The sequence below is a fragment of the Schistocerca piceifrons genome, chromosome 2 (genome assembly GCF_021461385.2).
Source record: "Schistocerca piceifrons isolate TAMUIC-IGC-003096 chromosome 2, iqSchPice1.1, whole genome shotgun sequence".
NCBI classification, from domain to species: Eukaryota; Metazoa; Arthropoda; class Insecta; order Orthoptera; family Acrididae; genus Schistocerca; species Schistocerca piceifrons.
The window spans coordinates 110,900,954-110,920,654 of record NC_060139.1 but is presented as its reverse complement, the minus strand read 5'-3'; the positions used below and the strand labels follow the sequence as shown (position 1 = coordinate 110,920,654).

The 19,701-nt window shown below is 39.8% G+C and overlaps 1 protein-coding gene across 1 annotated transcript in view; it reads left to right on the top strand.

The window, feature by feature from the left end:
• The window catches only part of LOC124775114 (endoribonuclease LACTB2), a 117,809-nt gene that overhangs the window by 40,700 nt on the left and 57,408 nt on the right, over window positions 1-19,701 (top strand). The gene's annotated exons all lie outside the window — the stretch shown is intronic.

Below are 19,701 nucleotides of genomic sequence, written 5' to 3'. Positions count from 1 at the left end.
GAGTTATATGTAGTGAAGCAATAAAGGAAATTCCTCGATGGAAAAACACGTAGAATAAGGGAAAGGCAACCAGCCACATATGGCAGATTGATGTGTGGCGCATGGACACACATAACAGGAAACAGTGTTCACTCTTTCGAGCTCTGGCTCTTCTTCTAGGACGAAGTACACACATTTGCACTGTTTGTGTGTATGGGTGTACTTTCTTCTAGAAGAAGAGCCTCATACATCAGTCTGCTATGGATGAGTGATTATCATGTGATTGTCTTTCTTTTATTTTAAGTATTAATATGTTGTGATATATTGAAAAATAGTGTGGCAAATTTTGTATAATATCATTGCAAATTGAGCTGATGGGCTTTCATCTGCATTTTTTCATTCATTTGCTGTGTAAATTTCCACTCAGCTGTCTTCTATTTAAAATATTCATATTACATTAGATTAATGATATCTGTATTATAAATTCCCATCTTCAGATGTCCTGTGGATATTTTGGTATGAGAATACTTCTTACACACATAACATTCCATATGTTACACTTAATTTCTGAATAGTGCTAAATGCCAACACCTCTGGTGGTGTTACACTTACTTATGTGAACTGGTCACTGTGTAGCCAGTTGACTGTGATAGTACATCAAAACACCAGCCAGAACTGAATGCAACATATTGTGAACATGATCCTTAGTATTACTGAAGAATCCATTTTACTGCTCTATACCAACATTAAAGACTGTCTGTCATCTGGTGATTTTAGAAAGTATTGCTCATGTTAAACTCAGCTTGCCCTTTTCTCACATGAAATACGATAAACTATGGATGTAGGGCAACAGGCAAATTCCATGTTTCTAGATTTCCAGAAAGTGTTTGACATGGTGCCCCATTTCAGGCTGTTAGAGAAGGTACAAGCAAATGGAATAGGTTCACAGATATGTGACTTGCCTGAAGAGTTCTTAAGTAACAAAACCCAGTATTTTGTCCTTGATGGTGAGTGTTCATCGGAGACAAGGATATTGTCAGGAGTGCTCCAGGGAAGTGTAATAGGACCACTATTATTTTCTATATGCATAAATGATATGGCAGACAGGCTGAGCAGCAATCTGTGATTGTTTGCTGATAATGCTGTGGTGTATGGGAAGGTGTCAAAGATAGTGACTGTAGTTTGATACAAGATGACTTAGACAAAATTTCTAGTCTGTGTGATGAATAACATGTGGCTTTAGATGTAGAAAAGTGTAAGTTAATGCAGATGAGTAAGAAAAACAACCCATTAATGTTTGGATACAGCAGTAGTAGTGTCCTGCTTAACACAATCATGCCATTTAAATACCTGAATGTAATGTTGCGAAGTGACATGAAATGGAATGAGCATATGAGAGAAGATGAATGGTTGACTTTGGTTTAAGGGAGAATTTTACGAAAGTGTGGTTCATCTGTGAAGGAGACCACATATAGGACACTAGTGTGACCTATTCTTGAGTACTGCTTGGGTGTTTGGGATCCGCACCAGGTCGGACTGAAAAAAGACATTGAAGCAATTCAGAGGCGAACTGCTAGGTTTGTTACTGGAAATTTCGATCAGCATGCCTGTGTTATGGAGGTGCTTCAGGAACTCAAATGGCAATCCCTGCAGAGAAGGCAACATTCTTTTTGAGGAACACTATTGAAAAAATTTAGAGAACTGGCATTTGAAGCTGACAGCAGAACAGTCCTACTGCAGCCAACATACATTACATGCAAGGACCACAAAAATAAGATTTGAGAAATTAGGGTTCATACAGAAACATTTTTTGAAAGGAAATGACTAGTAGTGGTGCAAGGTACCCTCTGCTATGCACCATACAGTGGCTTGCTGAGTATGTAGATGTAGATGTAGATGTACGAAGTCTGCAAACAGGGTCAGAAGCAAGATACTGTAAGGGTGCAAATGCAGAGTGCAGAGAATATTGCAGTCCTTTCAGTAGGAAGAACAAAACTTCACTGAATTATAAAAGAAGAGAAATCATGTGTGAGTTCATAAATTCCATAAACCTTTCAAATAAAACTGTAATGGTATGGGAGATGATCAGAAGGATTTTAGGGTGAGGAGGGGAGGGAATTCTCTATAATTGCTGTAATGACAGTAAGGCAGTCCCCAACAAACCCAGAAAATATGCAAAGAACATAGTGTTATATTTTGCTCATGTTAGCACAATAATTATCCAGAATGCAGCATTCTGCAGAACAAAGTGATCATTGAGAGGAACATGTGAGGCTTCAGTTTCACCGATACAGAAATTTACAAGTGTACCTTCTCCATGTAAGAGACTGATTGCATATTGTGTGCGGCAAGTGGCACAGAACTCTTGAGCACATAAAAATTTATTATAGCAAGTTCTTGCACTAATATGAAACCCAAGGGAACTACTATGAAAAGGATAGATTGCTACATGCCATATGGAGGAGATGTTGAGTTGCAGACAAGCACAACAAAAGGAGTGCTACACATGTGAGCTCTCAGCCAGAAGACCTTCATCTAACATAGAAAGCACTCGCACATTGATGCAAGCAGAATTTGCAAACACATGACCACTGTCTCTGGCCACTGTGGCTGGACTGTGAGCAACTGCGCCTGATAGAAGAAGCAATTTGGGTGGTGGGGGAGGTATAGCAGGGTAGGGGTTGGGGAGGGTGTAGTGCTGTTTGTTGGAACATGCAGGGATGTGGTGGGAACAGGGTAGAGATGCTAGGTGCAGTTGTGAGGTTTGAGGGGGCGGCAGGAGAGCTGGAAAAGGAGATACAAGTACAGGAGGGTGAAAAAAGAGACTGACTAGGGGGTGTGTTGGTATAATAGAAGGTTGTCCAATGCCAAGTGGGAGCAGGCAGGAGGATAGGTGAGTGAAGGACAGGGATTAGTGACAGTTGAGGCCAGGGGGTTTACAGGAGCATAAGATATATTTTAAGGGAAGTTCTGAACTACGCAGATCAGAAACGCTGGTTTTGGTAGGAAGTATCTAGATGGTGTAGGCTGTGAAGCAGTCACTGAAGTGAAGTATGTTGCATTGGGCAGCATGTTCAGCAACTGGGTGGTCCAGCTGTCTCTTGGCCACAGTTTGTCATTAGCTATTCATGTTGGCTGTCATTCCCATGTAGAATGCAACACTGTGGTTGTAGCTTAGTTTGTAGATCACATGACTGCTTTCGCGGGTGGCCCTGCCTTTGATGGGAGAGGTGGTGTTTGTGACTGGACTGGAGCAGGAAATGGTGGTAGTGGTGGTGGGAGGGTGTACAGGACAGGTCATGCATCAATGTCTATCACAGGGTTATGAGCCATGAGACAAGGAGCTGGGAGCAGGGGTGGAGTAGGGATGGACAAGGATATTGCGTAGGTTCGATTTGCGGCAGAATATCGCTGTGGGAGGGAGGAGTTGCTAGGATAGTAGGTAGGATATTACTTCTTTCAGGGCATGATGAGAGGTAGTCAGAACCCCAGCAGAGAATGTGATTCAGTTGGTACAGTCCCGAATGGTACTGTGTCATGAGGGGAGTGCTCCTTTGTGGCCAGATGGTGAGGATGTTGGAGTTAGTGGGTGACTGGAGAGTTAAGGCATGGGAGATCTGTTCTGTACAAGACTGGGAGGGCAGTTTCAGTTTGTGAAGGTCTAGGTGAGACCCTTGGTATATTTGAAGAGAGACTGCTCATGGCCATGGGTGGCTGGGCTGTATGGAAGGGAATTCATGGTATGGAAAGGGTGGTAGCTGTCGAAGGTGGTTGGTAGATTAGATATGGATGGAAGTACTGAGGTAGCCATCTGTGAAATGTAGGTCAACAACGAGGAGGGTGGTTTTTTTGGGTTGAGGAAGACAAGGTGAAGTGAATGGAGGAGAAAGTGTTGAGGTGCTGGAGGAATGTGGATAGGGTGTCCTCAATCTTGGTCCAGGTCATGAAGATATCATCAGTGTATCTGAAACAGGTGAGGGGTTTGGGGTTTATGGTGGTAAGGAAGGATTCCTCTAGATGGCCCGTGAACAGTGTCTCATAGGGTGGTGCCATGTGGTGCCCATTGCTATACCATGGACTATACCATGGATTTGTCTGTATGTGATGCCTTCAAAGGAGAAGTAATTATAGGTGAGGATGCAGTTGGTGATGGTGACCAGGAAGGAAGTTGTAGGTTTGGAATTAGTTGCACACTTGGAAAGGTAGAGTTCAGTAGTGGCAAGACCATGGGCATTAGGGACGTTAGTGTAGAGGGAGGGGGCATCAATAAAGACGAGCAGGTCATCGTGTGGTAAAGGCACAGGAACTGTGGAGAGTTTGTGGAGGAAATCTCTGGTGTCTTTGATAAAGGAAGGTAGGTTATGGGTAATAAGCTGGAGGTGTTGGTCCACGAAAGCAGAGATTCTCTCAGTGGGGGCACTCTAACTGGCCACAATGGAGCATCCTGGGTGGTTGGGTTAATGGACTTCACAAAGTATGTAGAAGGTATGAGTGTGGAGAGTGTTAGGGTTGAGGAGAGAGATAGACTCAGTGGAGAGGTTCTGATACGGGCTTAAGGATTTGAGAAAAGATTGGAGACGCTGTTGTATTTCTGTAATGAGATCCCTGTGACACTGTGCTGTCCATATCAAACTCACCAACCACCAGCAATACTTCCACTTTGAGAGCTTCCACCCATTCCATACCATAAGTCCCTTCCATATAGCCAGCCATCCGTGGCTATCACATCTGTAGTGATGAGCATTCCCTCTTGGGTCTCAGGTTGGTTGATTCGGGGGCAAGGACCGAACAGTGAGATCATCGGTCCCATTGGATTAGGAAAGGATGGGGAAAGAAGTCAGCCATGCCCTTTCAAAGGAACCATCCTGGCATTGGCCTGAAGCGATTTAGGGAATTCACGGAAAATGTAAATCAAGATGGCTGGACGCGGGTTTGAACCATCATCCTTGGGTCTCACTGGAACCTTCCCAGACTCAAACTACCCTCCCAACCTTGTATAGAAATAGATCTCCTGTGCCTTGTCTCTCCAGTCACCCACTACCTCCAACATTTTCACCATCTGGCCACAAAGGAGCACTCCCCTCATGGCTCAATACCATTCGGGACTGTGCCAACTGAATCACATTCTCTGCTAGGGTTCTGACTACCTCTCATTGTGCCCTGAAATGAGTAATACCCTGCTAACTATCCTTACCATCCCTCCCACAGTGACATTCTGCCGCCAGTTGCACCTATGCAATATCCTTGTCCATCCCTACTCCACCCCTGCTCCCAACTCCATGCCTCATGGCTCATATCCCTATAATAGACATTGATGCACAACCTGTCCCACATATCCTCCCACCACCACCATAAACATCTCCTCATCCAGTCCAGTCACAAGCATCACCTATCCCATCAAAGGCAGGGGCACCTGTGAAAGCAGTCATGTGATTTACAAACTAAGCTGCAACCACTGTGCTGCATTTTACGTGGGCATGACAGCCAACAAGTTGTCTTTTTGCATGAATGTCCACCAACAAACTGTGGCCAAGAGACAGCTGGACCACCCAGCTGCTGAAAATGCTGCCGAACATTACATGCTTCACTTCAGTGACTGCTTCACAGCCTGTGCCATCTAGATACTTCCTATCAATGCCAGTGTTTCTGACTGGTGCAGGTGGTAACTCTCCCTGCAATATATCCTACATTCCTGTAATTCTCCCCTCCGCCCCCCCCCCCTTTCTCCCCTGGCTGCAAACTTCCTTAGTTCTTTCCTTTACCCACCTATCCCTTCCCTGCTCCCACTTCAGCACTACACAGCCTTCTATTCCACCAATTTGTCCATTAGCCTGTTTACTTTTTTCCCACTTCTCTACATCTCTTCTTTCATGCTCCTCCTCCTCCCCCCCCCCCCTCCAAACCTTGCGATTGCATTTAGCAGCCCTACACTGTCCCCAACACGTCTCAACATGCTCCCACTCCCACAAGCAGCACTACACCCTCCTCCATCCCTAACCTTACCCCCACCATCCTGAAACATTGGTTATATGTGTGAGAGTTGTGCTAATGTGAATATGTGTGTTTCTTCAACATTAGAAGGTGTTTTTGGCTGAAAGCTCACATGTATAGCAGTCTTTTAGTTGTGCCTGTCTGCAACTCAGCGTCTCCTCTATAAGGTGAGTAGCAATCAGTATTTTCATAATATTGTCATTATTCCACCTTGGATTTTCCAAGGAAACAATCTGTTTATAGACTTGTGGAAAGATGTTTCATTTCATCTATCAATCCTTTTTAGGACTGTCATTACCACAGAGTATTGTACTTGTAACAAGGTGTGTGTGTGTGTGTGTGTGTGTGTGTGTGTGTGTGTGTGTGTGTGTGTGTGTGCGTGCGCACGTGCGGTGCCTTCTCTGCAGAAAGAGACAGGGTGTTATTTTCAGTATTGTCTGAATACTCTCGTTTGTCTTTCTACGTTCCATACCACACTTTACAACTGTTCTTCCTCTTTGCAACTGGTATCACTGGGACATTCTCCATTGGGGAGACTTATCTGCTTCTGACTCATTCTCAACAAACTGATACAAACAGAATGATATTATTTTTATTATTTGTGTAGTATTTGTAATGTTCCCTTATATATATCCCACTGTGAACACTAGAATGACAAAATCACCACAAATTGTTTGACACACACACAAACAACTGTTGGTGTCACACACATCGTAGAATTATGAACTGGGTAATGTATTACATGTTACATCGCTTTTCACTACAGTCACTACAGACATGAATATAAATGACAAGAAGTAAGTTTTGGGACAGTTACCAAGCCCAGGTGGCAGTCCATGAATCAGTTTACATTAAATCACCAGTAGCATTGTCACAGCTATCTAAATGTGAATTGTGAAATGTGGTTTATTTACCTCATAATGTACATAATCTAAATCATTCGATTCAGGTACAGGAGACACATCAAATTGTGGTAAAATTTTGCAATAAACAAAGAACAGCTGATGTTAACAAACAGTATGAAAAAATGAAAAATGCTTTTTTTCCATACATATTAATGATTACCCCTTTCTCAAATTATCATTTCATCATCTACAAATTCTTCTGCTGAATAGTAGCATTTCTCCCACAGAATCTACTGTAGCCTCATTTTTAAAAATTCTGGCTTCATATTAAATGTTTTTTTGCCATTAACTTGTCATATATTGTCATCCCAATATACTGTGGAGTCCATGCATATAATTTCAACTGAATAAAATTATTTTTATCTCTGGCATTATATGTATGGTTAAAATGATTCTCCTCAAATAATTTTTGTCTGCTGCATAAGAAGATTATAATTTCATAAATGTATATGGAGGGAACAGTTATGATTTGTAGCTTCTGAAATAATGGGTGACAAGACTCTGTTTGTCATGTTGTACACATGTATTGGACAATTTTCTTTTGCAGTTTCAGTATTCGAGATACACTACTTGAACTTCCCCATAAAATTACCCATGTCTAATGACAGATTCAAAGTAACTATGATAAGCAATTTTTCATGTACTCAGGTCAGTGAAACTTGCTAGTATTTGCATTGAAAATGTAAAACTGCTTACTTTATTTGATAGGAAGTCAATATGTGTATACCAGCTTAAGTTCTTGTCCACATTTAGTCCCAGGAATTTAACCATGTCAGCTCTTTCATAGGTTGATTTTTATGTTGTATTTTAAGTTCCACACATTTTGCATGTTTGGTTTTGAACTATACCATAAGGGTTTTGCAATGTTTAGTTTCAATCCGTTCGACTGGAACCAGTTTTCTAAGGTATCCAGTGTGCTTACAATAGAGCTCGGGATTTTTTCTGCATTGTTATCTTCAATTACAACAGAGGTATCATCTGCAAACAGAACTGATGGGGAATTTATATTTATGGGTAAGTCAGTTACACAGAATAGGAACAGGATTGGCCCAGAATGGAGCTTTGAGGCACATCTTGTGATACTGTACTCCATTTAGAATAATAATTCATAGCATCTGAGATGATAGGTACCCTTCATTTTCTGTTGTGTAAGAATGATGCTAGCTAATTTAGAGCATTGTCCTAATCCCATATTTGTGTAATTTGTAGATAAGCAAGTCATGGTTCATGGAGTCAAATGCTTTTGCGAGATCAGCAGAAGATACTTGCAATTTTACTACTCTGATCCAATGATTTGCCTGTCTTTTCAGTAAAGTTCTTCATTGCATCCAGAGTGTTTTCTCCTGGTTGAAATCCAAATGTGTTACTTACAATAATATTGTTTTTTACAATAAAGTCTTTGATCTGGTTTGAAGCTACTTCTTCTAATACTTTTGACATGACTGGGAGAATAGAAATAGGCTGACAGTTTCCCATATCTTCCCTCAACCCTTTCTTGAACATAGGTCTGACTTTGGCATACTTCAAAACGTTGGGAAAACATGCCTGTTCAAAATATCGGCTGAATATTTTAGTTAGGGGAGGTGCTATTATGCCACACACTGTTTTAATCATTTTAGGGGTATCTCATCCCACCTAGCAGAGTTTTTATTTTTTTAATGGTAATATAACATTTTCCACATCCTTCACTGTGACTTTTATAAAATCCATAAGATACTCAGCTTCTTGGTGGATTCCAAAAGGATTTACTTTACTCTGATACTCTGCTACATTAACATCTGACTTTGCTACATTTATGAAGAATTCATTTAAACACTCTAATATTTGAGTCAGATTTACAATAAAGCTATCATCTACTTTAACCCTAGATATTTCATTACTACTGACTCTAACGCCTAACTCTGCTTGGACAACAAACCACACTGCTTTTGTTTTACTTTTATGTTGTACATTGATTTTCTTGTTTGCCATTTGTTTGGCTGCCTTCACAACTTTTTTTAATATAGCTTTACAATGATGAACATACTCAGTAAAATGTCTGTTTTTATTACATTTCAGTTCATTGCAGAGTTTTCTCTTCCTGGCATTAGAAATTTTTATATCCTGGGTTATCCATTTAAGTTTATTAGTCATTTTGTTGTTTGTGGTTCTAAGTGGAAAAGTTTCATTAAATATTTCAAGAAAGCTACTTAAAAATTGTTAAAGTTACTATTACTCAAAATACAGCTGTTTTAAGGCCATTCAACCTCTCTTAACTTATTTCATAGAAGTTCCTTTTCATATGGCTTTTGTTACAAGAAATTTCTTTCTTAATTTTTGTTAATGCAATGAATAATGCAGAGTGGTCAGAGATTCCTGAATCTATGCAAAATTTATAAACATCTTCAAATGCATAATTTGTTAGAATTTTATCAATACAGGTAGCTGACTGTGCATTTACTCTAGTGGGTTGCATGAAGTTTATTTTGAAGCCAAAGATTTTTATTAAGTCAGCAAATTTGGACACGTCATTGCTTTACCTATGATATTAATATTGAGGTCAGCAGCTATTACTATCTTTTTCCTTTTTTCTTTACTGAGTTTTTCGAGCAGGCAATGAAATTTCACCAGAAAAGCTTCACTTGTAGTTTTATCTGGTACTATAGAAATAGAAACTAGCATTTAGGTCTCTCAACTTGATGGAATGTAGTCGAATTAAGTTGGGTGCTGCTGAGGGAATTAGATTAGGAAATGAGACACTTAAAGTAGTAAATGAGTTTTGCTGTTTGGGGAGGAAAATAACTGATGATGGTCAAGGTAGAAAGGATATAAAATGTAGACGGGCTATGGCAAGGAAAGTGTTTCTGAAGAAGAGAAATTAGTGCCAGGAAGTCTTTTTCAGAGAATATTTGTGTGGAGTGTAGCCATGTACAGAAGTGAAATATGGACGATAAATATTTTAGACAGGAAGAGAATAGAAGCTTTTGAAGTGTGGTGCTACAGAAGAATGCTGAAGATTACATGGGTGGATCACATAACTAATGAGGAGGTATTGAATAGAATTGGGGAGAAGAGAAATTTGTGGCACAGCTTGACTAGGAGAAGGGATCAGTTGGTAGGACTTGTTCTGAGGCATCAAGGGATCACCAATTTAGTATTGGAGGGCAGCATGGAGGTAAAAAAAAATCATAGAGGGGGACCAAGAGATGAATACACTAAGCAGATTCAGAAGGATGTAGGTTGCAGTAGGTACTGGGAGATGAAGAAGCTTGCACAGGATACAGTAGCATGGAGAGCTGCGTCAAACCAGTCCTTGGACTGAATATCACAACAACAACTCGATACAGCAGCTTTCAAATATACACTCTTAATTCAAATGATTAAAATCATTTATTATTTAATATTTTATATCAGAATGAGTAATTATGTTAGAGCCTTTGTGTGATTTCTCTCATCTACAAAAGCTGTTGCCTAATTTGAAATTTTCAATTTTATTAAGACTTTTAGTATTGTCAGATGTAAGTCAATGTTCATTGATGCAAATAATTCTGAAATTCCTATGTTCAGATAGAGTAATTTGTAATTCATCCACTTATGACTTTTGTTTGAAAAGTCAGCACTTAGACCATTTATATTCAAGTGCATTATGAAGGGACATGCTTGTCTAATTATGGTCTCCAGCATACTCTTCCTTGAGCACCGTTTCAGTCTTGGCATTTCTGTTACCAAACACTGTTTCTCATCCCCATTTCTTATAAGTATCCCCTATTTGCTGGAACCATCATCTATATAATAGCCTAGCAGAGGGCTTCTAGATGAGTGATGAACAAGTGAAAACCTCAGACTGTTATGATGGCTTTTAATGGCAGCATGATGCTGCAGGGGATACCCACCATACGTTGTGTGGTCTGCTCCACCATGGCCAGTGGTGAGCCACCCACAAGTGGCAGTCTGCTCCCAGCTGCACATCAACCTCTTGTGAGATATCAGTGTCAGCGTTTGATGCCATATCCCTTCCTTTGGGTTTTGGTGCATAGATCAGAAGTAACCTGAATGGTGCCACCTGGGTTGCTGGGAGTGCAGAGTACTTGCTCTGGTGTCAGTGGATCAGCCACTCCTTGGCACTAAATTTTGTTGGCCTGCATCTGACAATCTGGGTTCAGTCTATATGATGCTTAGGTATGGCAAAGTGTGGCAGTACTCAGTTGTGCCTCAGCTGATGATCCTGGCTGCAGCAGATAGCCTAGTGGCTGTGGAGCACGCACATTATGGATCAGTGGCATGGAAGGGGTGTTGGAGGCACAAGTGTCCACTTTGGTCACAACTGGTCCTGGCATCACTATTGTGGACCTAAGTTGTATATAAGGTGGCTCTAGGAAGCTGCCACTACAGCAGGCCTCTGACCCAGTGCTTTCCTAGAAGTGTTTCACCACACTGGGATGCCGGGCGAGAAGACACTGAATATGTTACTCGGGGCAGTTTCCCCTCTGGGTGCAGCAAATGGAGCAGAATTTCCAGCCGGCAGTCAAACTAGTTCTCTGCTGGGCTCTTCCTGTTGAGGGATGTCATCTTGTAAGTACTGAGAAACAATGTTAGTGTAAGTACTGAGAAACAATGTTAGTGCTATCGCTATCCTCCACTGATTGGTGCTTAAATGTAATACCGTCATTTGGTGCTTAAATGATGTCATACTCTCTGCCTCACCATTGCTTTGACAATGGACTGGTGCCAAGGTGATGTGCTGAATACCCTTCTTTTACAGATATCACTAAATTTCTTTTAGATAATTGTGATCCATTGTCTCACACTATGGTGTAAGGGAGGCCTTCTAAGACAGTGCCCTGACCATAAACTCTGCATGGTGGATGACATGGGCACTATTTATGGAAAATTGGATAAGGAATCAGCCACCATTAAAGTCCACATCATGTAGGAAGATGTTTCTGTGCAGAGAGGCAGAGTGATAGTGAAGTATGGAGGGGATAAGGTTTGCATAAGCATAGTGGCAGAGAGCTGGCAAACAGGTCTGCATTACCAAACTGACTTGTTACAGACAACAGTCAGGTCCATTTGACTATTGAACATCAAATTATACATTCAGATCTAAGAGGAGAATAATAAATTTTATAACCAACTTCGATTATTTATCTATGTGAGAGAAATCGTACTCCACATGTTGATGATGGTGCACCAGCTGCTCCGCAGCTATTACTTACTTACTCCTTGGCTCTATAGCCATTGAAGGGCCTTGGCCTGCATGACAATACCCTGCCATTCTATACTGTCCATGGCTTTCCGTCTCCATCCTCTGACAGCCAGTTTTTTCATGTCTTCTTCAATTCCATCCACCCATGTCTTTCTGGGATGTCCCTTACATTGTGTGCCTCCAGACTTGTCATCAAAAATGTTCTTACATGTTCTGTCTTCCCCCATTCTGACCGTGTGTCCTGCCCAACACAGTCTTCCTATTATAATAGTAGTGACAATGTCAGTTGTTCTAGTTCTGCATTTGTATGAATGTGCCAGCATTCTTGATCATATATTGGGCCATATATCTTACACAGAACCTTTCTCTCCCAAATGTTAAGGATCATTTCCTCATTTACAATCATGGTCCACATCTCGGCGCCATACATAACAATGTCTTATAATTGTTTTATAAATAAGGATTTTAGATTTTTGTATTAGAAGCAAGCTCCTAAGCATGGGTAGTGCGGCAAAGTAGCATCTATTGCCTGCTGCTATTGTAGCTTTCGCCTCTGCCAATGTCATTAGTCTCTGTGGCAATCAATCCAAGGTACTTGAAGTCTCTCACTGTTTCAAACTCTTTGTCGGTTATCCTGAGATTTGGTAGGTTTCATTGGTCAGTCATTGCCATGTATTTGGTCTTTTTGACATGGACTATCAGGCCAAATTCCCTTGCACCTCTCTCCAATTGTTGATAGGTATTGGCCAGCACAGCAGCATTTTGTGCAAGTAAAGCCACATCATCTGTATAAGCTAGGTACTGCAGTGAATGACTGAAAATTATTCCTCCTCTATTTAACACTCTCTGACATAACTTTTTCTAGGTAGAGGTTGAATAGCAGTGAGGAAATATTATCACCCTGTCTCAGTTCCTTCATCACTTCCAGTTCTCTGGAGATTTCACCATATATTTTTACGTTATAGCTGGTTTCACTGAGGGTCATCATAGTAAGTTTAATGCACTTCTTACATATTCCAGCCTCTTCCACTACATTCTGCAATCCCACTCTTGAGATGATATCATAGGCTTGTTTAAAATTGATAAAAAGCTGGTTTATGTGTATTTGATGGTGTGTGTATTTTATGTGTATTTTCAAGTAGTATGCACAATGTGAATATCTGGTCAGTTGTTGACCTATCTCTTCTAAAGCCAGTCTGATGGTCTCCAGTTCTCTCTTCCACATAGGGAGTAAGCCTCCTAGGTAGGATCTTGGAGAACACTTCAATGTAGTAATTAGCAGGAAGCTTGCTTGATATTTCTGGCAGTTTAATTAATCTTCTTTTTTATGTTGTTGTTGTTGTTGTGGTCTTCAGTCCAGAGACTGGTTTGGTGCAGCTGTCCATTCTACTCTATCCTGTGCAAGCTTCTTCATCTCCCAGTACCTACTGCAACCTACATCCATCTGAATCTGCTTAGTGTATTCATCTCTTGGTCTCCCAGTACGATTTTTACCATCCTGCCCTCCAATACTAAACAGATGATTCCTTGATGCCTCAGAACACGTCCTACCAACCGATCCTTTCTTCTACTCAAGTTGTGCCACAAATTTCTCTTCTTCCCAATTCTATTCAATACCTCCTCATTAATTATGTGATCTACCCATCTAATCTCCAGCATTCTTCTGTAGCACCACATTTCGAAGGCTTCTATTCTCTTCTTGTCCAAACTATTTATCGCCCATGTTTCACTTCCATACATGGCTGCACTCCATACAAATACTTTCAGACACGACTTCCTGACATTTAAATCTATACTCGATGTTAACAAATTTCCCTTCTTCAGGAATGCTTTCCTTGCCATAGCCAGTCTACATTTTATATCCTCTCTACATCGACCATCATCAGTTATTTTGCTCCCCAAATAGCAAAACTCATTTACTACTTTAAGTGTCTCATTTCCTAATCTAATTCCCTCAGCATCACCTGACTTAATTCGACTACATTCCATTATCCTCGTTTTGCTTTTGTTGATGTTCATATCATATCCTCCTTTCAAGACACTGTCCATTCCATTCAATTGCTCTTCCAAGTCCTTTGCTGACTCTGACAGAATTACAATGTCATCGACGAACCTCAAAGTTTTTATTTATTCTCCATGGATTTTAATACCTACTCCGAACTTTTCTTTTGTTTCCTTTATTGCTTGCTCAATATACAGATTGAATAACATTGGGGATAGGCTACAACCCTGTCTCACTCCCTTCCCAACCACTGCTTCCTTTTCATGTCCCTTGACTCTTATAACTGCCATCTAGTTTCTGTACAAATTGTGAATATCCTTTCACTCCCTGTATTTGAGCCCTGCCACCTTCAGAATTTGAAAGAGAGTATTCCAGTCAACATTGTCAAAAGCTTTCTCTAAGTCTACAAATGCTAGAAACGTAGGTTTTTCCTTTCCTTAATCTATTTTCTAAGATAACTCGTAGGGTCAGTATTGCCTCACGTGTTCCAATACTTCTACGGAATCCAAACTGATCTTCCCTGAGGTTGCCTTCTACCAGTTTTTCCATTTGTCTGTAAAGAATTCGCATTAGTATTTTGCAGCCATGACTTATTAAACTGATAGTTTGGTATTTTTCACATCTGTCAACACCTGCTTTCTTTGGGATTGGAATTATTGTATTCTTTTTGAAGTCTGAGGGTATTTTGCCTGTCTCAGACATCTTGCTCACATGGTAGAGTTTTGTCAGGGCTGGCTCCCCCAAGGCTGTCAGTAGTTCTAATGGAATGTTGTCTACTCCTGGGGCCATATTTCGACTTAAGTTTTTTAGTGCTCTGTCAAACTCTTCATGCAGTATCATATCTCCCATTTCATCTTCATTTACATCCCCTTCCATATCCATAATATTGTCCTCAATGCTCCTTTCACCTTTCTGATTTCCCTTCTTTGCTTAGAACTGGGTTTCCACCTGAGCTCTTGATATTCATACCAGTGGTTCTTTTTTCTCCAAACATCCCTGTAGGCAGTATCTATCTTACCCCTAGTGAGATATGCCTCTACATTCTTACGTTTGTCCTCTAGCCATCCATGCTGAGCCATTTTGCACTTCCTGTTGATCTCATTTTTGAGATGTTTATATTCCTTTTTGCCTGCTTCATTTACTGCATTTTTATATTTTCTCCTTTTATCAGTTAAATTCAGTATTTCTTCTGTTGCCCAAGGATTTCTACTAGCCCTCATCTTTTTAGCTACTTGATCCTCTGCTGCCTTCAATATTTCATCACTCAAAGCTACCCATTCATCTTCTACTGTATTTCTTTCCCCCATTCCTGTCAATCGTTCGCTTATACTCTCCCTGAGACTCTCTACAACCTCTGGTTCTGTCAGTTTATCCAGGTCCCATCTCCTTAAATTCCCACCTTTTTGCAGTTTCTTCAGTTTTAATCTACAGGTCATAACCAATAGATTGTGGTCAGAGTCCACATCTGCCCCTGGAAATGTCTTACAGTTTAAAACCTGGTTCCTAAATCTCTGTTTTACCATTACATAATCTATCTGAAACCTTCCTGTATCTCCAGGCCTCTTCCATGTATACAACCTTCTTTCATGATTCTTGAACCAAGTGTTAGCTATGATTAAGTTATGCTCTGTGCAGAATTCTACCATGCAGCTTCCTCTTTCATTTCTTACCCCCACTCCATATTCACTTACTACATTTCCTTCTCTTCCTTTTCCTACTATTGAATTCCAGTCATCCATGACAATTAAATTTTCGTGTATGTATTTTTATGTATGTGGCACATCATAGCTGTTTTCCATTCTGTTGGCATGCTCTCCTCCTGGCAATTGCTCATACCACTTTCCACAGTGTTTCTCCACCACATTTGAGAAGTTCCACCTGGATCTGATATTCTCGAGTGCCTTATTGCTTTTTAAGGTCTTAATAGCTTGTGTCACTTTCTCCAGTGTGAGTTTTGGTGTTAAAACCACTGGTCTTGTAACGCTGCGCTTTGTGCACACACGATACTCTTTAAAGCCTGTACTATGGTAAATTGACCGGCTTCACCTTGTGATAAAAGATTTTTGTATAGATATTGACCGCGTGCACCTGAATGGAGGCAAATCAGACTTACATCCACTCTGTAATAACAATGATACGTCAAGCAAGTCCGAAATGCAACTACACGTCAGGACGGACAAGAAACAACACAGAAGATGTTACCAATTTGTTAATATACGGTTGCCAGCCTAATTAGGCATTAACTGAGTTTCTTCCCTGTACAAGTTGATGTACGTGCTTGCAAAACAACAGGTAATAACACTGCATAATATGGTAAATTTTAGAACCAGAAAATCTACTGAACTGATAATTTCACTTTCTGTACTAATATGGATAAATCATAAATACATAACATTACACTATAATGTCTACTATAAAACTTCGTACTGTCTGTTTATCTGATTAAAGTCGGGCATAGGTTACCCTAGAAATAGCACTTTCGAAACACGCACACAATGTCAATTTTGATAAAGGTAAAACACTGATAACTTTTGGCCTTTATATTGGCTTTAACTTTGCTGGTCAAATCATTTTAGAACACTTCAGAATTCAAATGGATAAAAAAAGGGGGGGGGGACCTTGAAAATGTTATGATCACTGTATTAAAACAATTAATTACTGAAATCATTATGCACTCAAGATTTCCAATATATGAGTTACTACTCTTTTTATCTTATTTCCTGCTCATTTAAATACCATTATATCTGCCTCAAAATAATTAAACTTCATTTCTAAATCGATATCAAATTTATCTTCCAACTTTGTCAGACCTTTGTTATTCGTCTATTGGTTCATTAACAAAAACAGTTCTTTAAACATTATTCTAACATAGCTAGGTCTGCAGGTAATTATTATTAACACAAACTTTAATTTTTCATCTCGGGACACTCGGATTGCACAACATTTGGAAAGGACCCTGGCTAGGTTAGTTGTGAGGATAATTAAATCATAGGACAGTTCTGGTAAAATTTAAGTTGTTATTGAACAGTATGGAACAAAAGTAACCTTGGTCCACACAAATACAGTACTAAGAGTTTCAACCTGTTTGTATCAATGTGGCGGTTGGCGAGCGGCAAGATGGCGAGGCACAGAGCACACATACAACCACAGCCATGGCTCTTGATGTATCGGCACTTTACTTCTTCATAGCGTCGCAATACTTTTCCATTTAGTGCCTATGGAATTTTGCCATGCTGTATAGGCATCGGAACGGCATATCCGAGGCTCAATGAAACCACGTCTTCCAGGAGAGCCTCCTCGATCCAGAACGTGTTGTTCAGACCAATGTCCAACTCCGACTACTACTGCTGAGCCTGTTATGCCGTGCAGCGCCCGTGTGCATTTTCCCGTGCTCGCCTGCCATCCACCTTTTACCGCTCCCTTACAGATAGGGTATTCACCAGAGGTTTTGCATTCTACATATTCTAATACATTGCCTACGCATGGACCAGATGCACAATTACAATTTTAGCATCTTACAACAGTCTCAACAATTGTTACACTTCAATTCTATTGCAATATTGCTTGAAATTTGACATAAACATTAATATTCACATCGAAATTTGTTTACAGTTTTCTTAACACAATGGCAAGAAACAAAAAAAAAAAAAAAAAAAAGAAATGAAATCAGAACATCACTTACACTAATTTATTGAAGAATCAGAAGAGAAAAAAAACATAATATTTATATGTACAATAGTACAGCGTTGTTGTTGTTACACATGCCCCTGTTTCCAGTAAATTTCACTAAGTGCAAATTTGATGGGAACACTAAATTTTATATTTATACAGTGGTTCTGAATCTTTGTGTGAATGTCCCATCAAAAAAAAAAAATTTTTTTTTATACTACAAACTTCCTTTCACTCACATTATATAGGTCTATACTTTTTTAATATATCAAGAACATTTACCTATCGTTTGCTTAAGTGCCTTTAGCACAGTCCATCCTCCTATTACAACGTTATTTAAGTAGCAAATTACTCATCATTATTAAATTTCTCAGACAAATAAAACCAAAATTTGGAACACAAACACTTATCTACAAAAGCAGATACAAATACCTATATATACTATAAAACAATTTGTTGCTGCTTGCATTGAATGGCAGTCCATTTCCTTATTTACTAATAAACACACAATAATATTTAAAAAATTCACTACATATATTTGCTGCCTATTATTCAGATTTGGGCAGTCCATTTCGCATCATTTTACCACATCACCTGTACCACACTTACAATTCTCCATTGACTATTTATCTGCCCTCTTTGATTTTTGGCAGTCCTTTATATTATGACTCATATACTGCCCACTTTGGTTTTCGGCAGTCCCATCTTTTATCTGGCTTACAGCATTTGCTTTTTCTTTTCAACCCTTTTCTCCATACATCTTTACATTTATAGGACATTTGGTAATCTGAAACTCACATAACTACATTAGCACACTGACATTGGTATACATATATTTACAAAGATTTGTTACATTTGGAATAAAATAGTTTCAGCATAGGATACAGCACATTTACTGCAAATTGCTCTCTGAGTGTCCTTAGGTCACTCACTCCTAGGAACATACAGTTTCAGGTCCACAATGTTCCTTACACATAAAGGTCTTTTGGATTTTGGGTAGATCAGGTAGTAAGCATTATTGTGTGGAATGTTCTGTATTATATATGGTCCATTATAAATATATTTAAATTTGGAAATTTCATGGTTCAGTTCACTAGATTTTTCGTGGGTTTTTAAAAGAACATAATCTCCAATTTTAAATTTTGAAACTTTCAGATTTTTATCATGTCTTTTAGATCTAGATTCAGCTTTTTGCTTTGCCCTTTTTCTAACTAAATCTTTCTTTTGGGTCAACCCCAAGCTTGTACAAGGTGGAAACTCTAGTTTTTCCTCCATTGAACTTTTACTTCTGCTGCCTAACAAAATTTCTTCCGGTGGGAACCCAGTAGTTTCATGATGTAAGGCGTTCATGACATTCTCAAAGTCCAATATAAATCTGCCCCAGACTCTAAATCATGCCCCTTCCTGTTTTTTCCGCAACGCACCTTGGTCGACTGTGACATTGTCCCAAGATACGTTCCTGACCTGTGAACCACTTATATCTGGTGGTTTCCTAGGTTTCTGGAGTTCAAAGTCTTTACTTGCTTGAACTCTTTGCAAAATATACATTGAGTCGTAAGGTGGTTCTTTCTTTCTGTGTTCAGTCTCAACATCAGGGTTTTGTTTTGACACTTCATCATCGTTAGGTACAATATCGCAATTAGCTGTATTCCCATTACTTTCACTAGTACCGAAATACTCGTCATCTGAACTATTGTCCGAATCCGACCATTCTGGATCGCTTTCAGGTTATAACATAAAAGCTTTTCTGAGACAGGCACTAAGTTCTTCCTCTGCATTTTCGTCAGCCTTTGATTTTAACTCAGTATCCTCTTTTGGCAAAACGGCCTCATTATCGGCCTTACTCACATCCACTGTTACTTCATATTTAGTGTAATCCTCATGGACTTCAATTACTTTTAGGTAATTATCTGCCCCTTCCCCACGGTGCCTTTCGGTAGCAGCGTGTACTGTTGGCGGATCGTTAACAA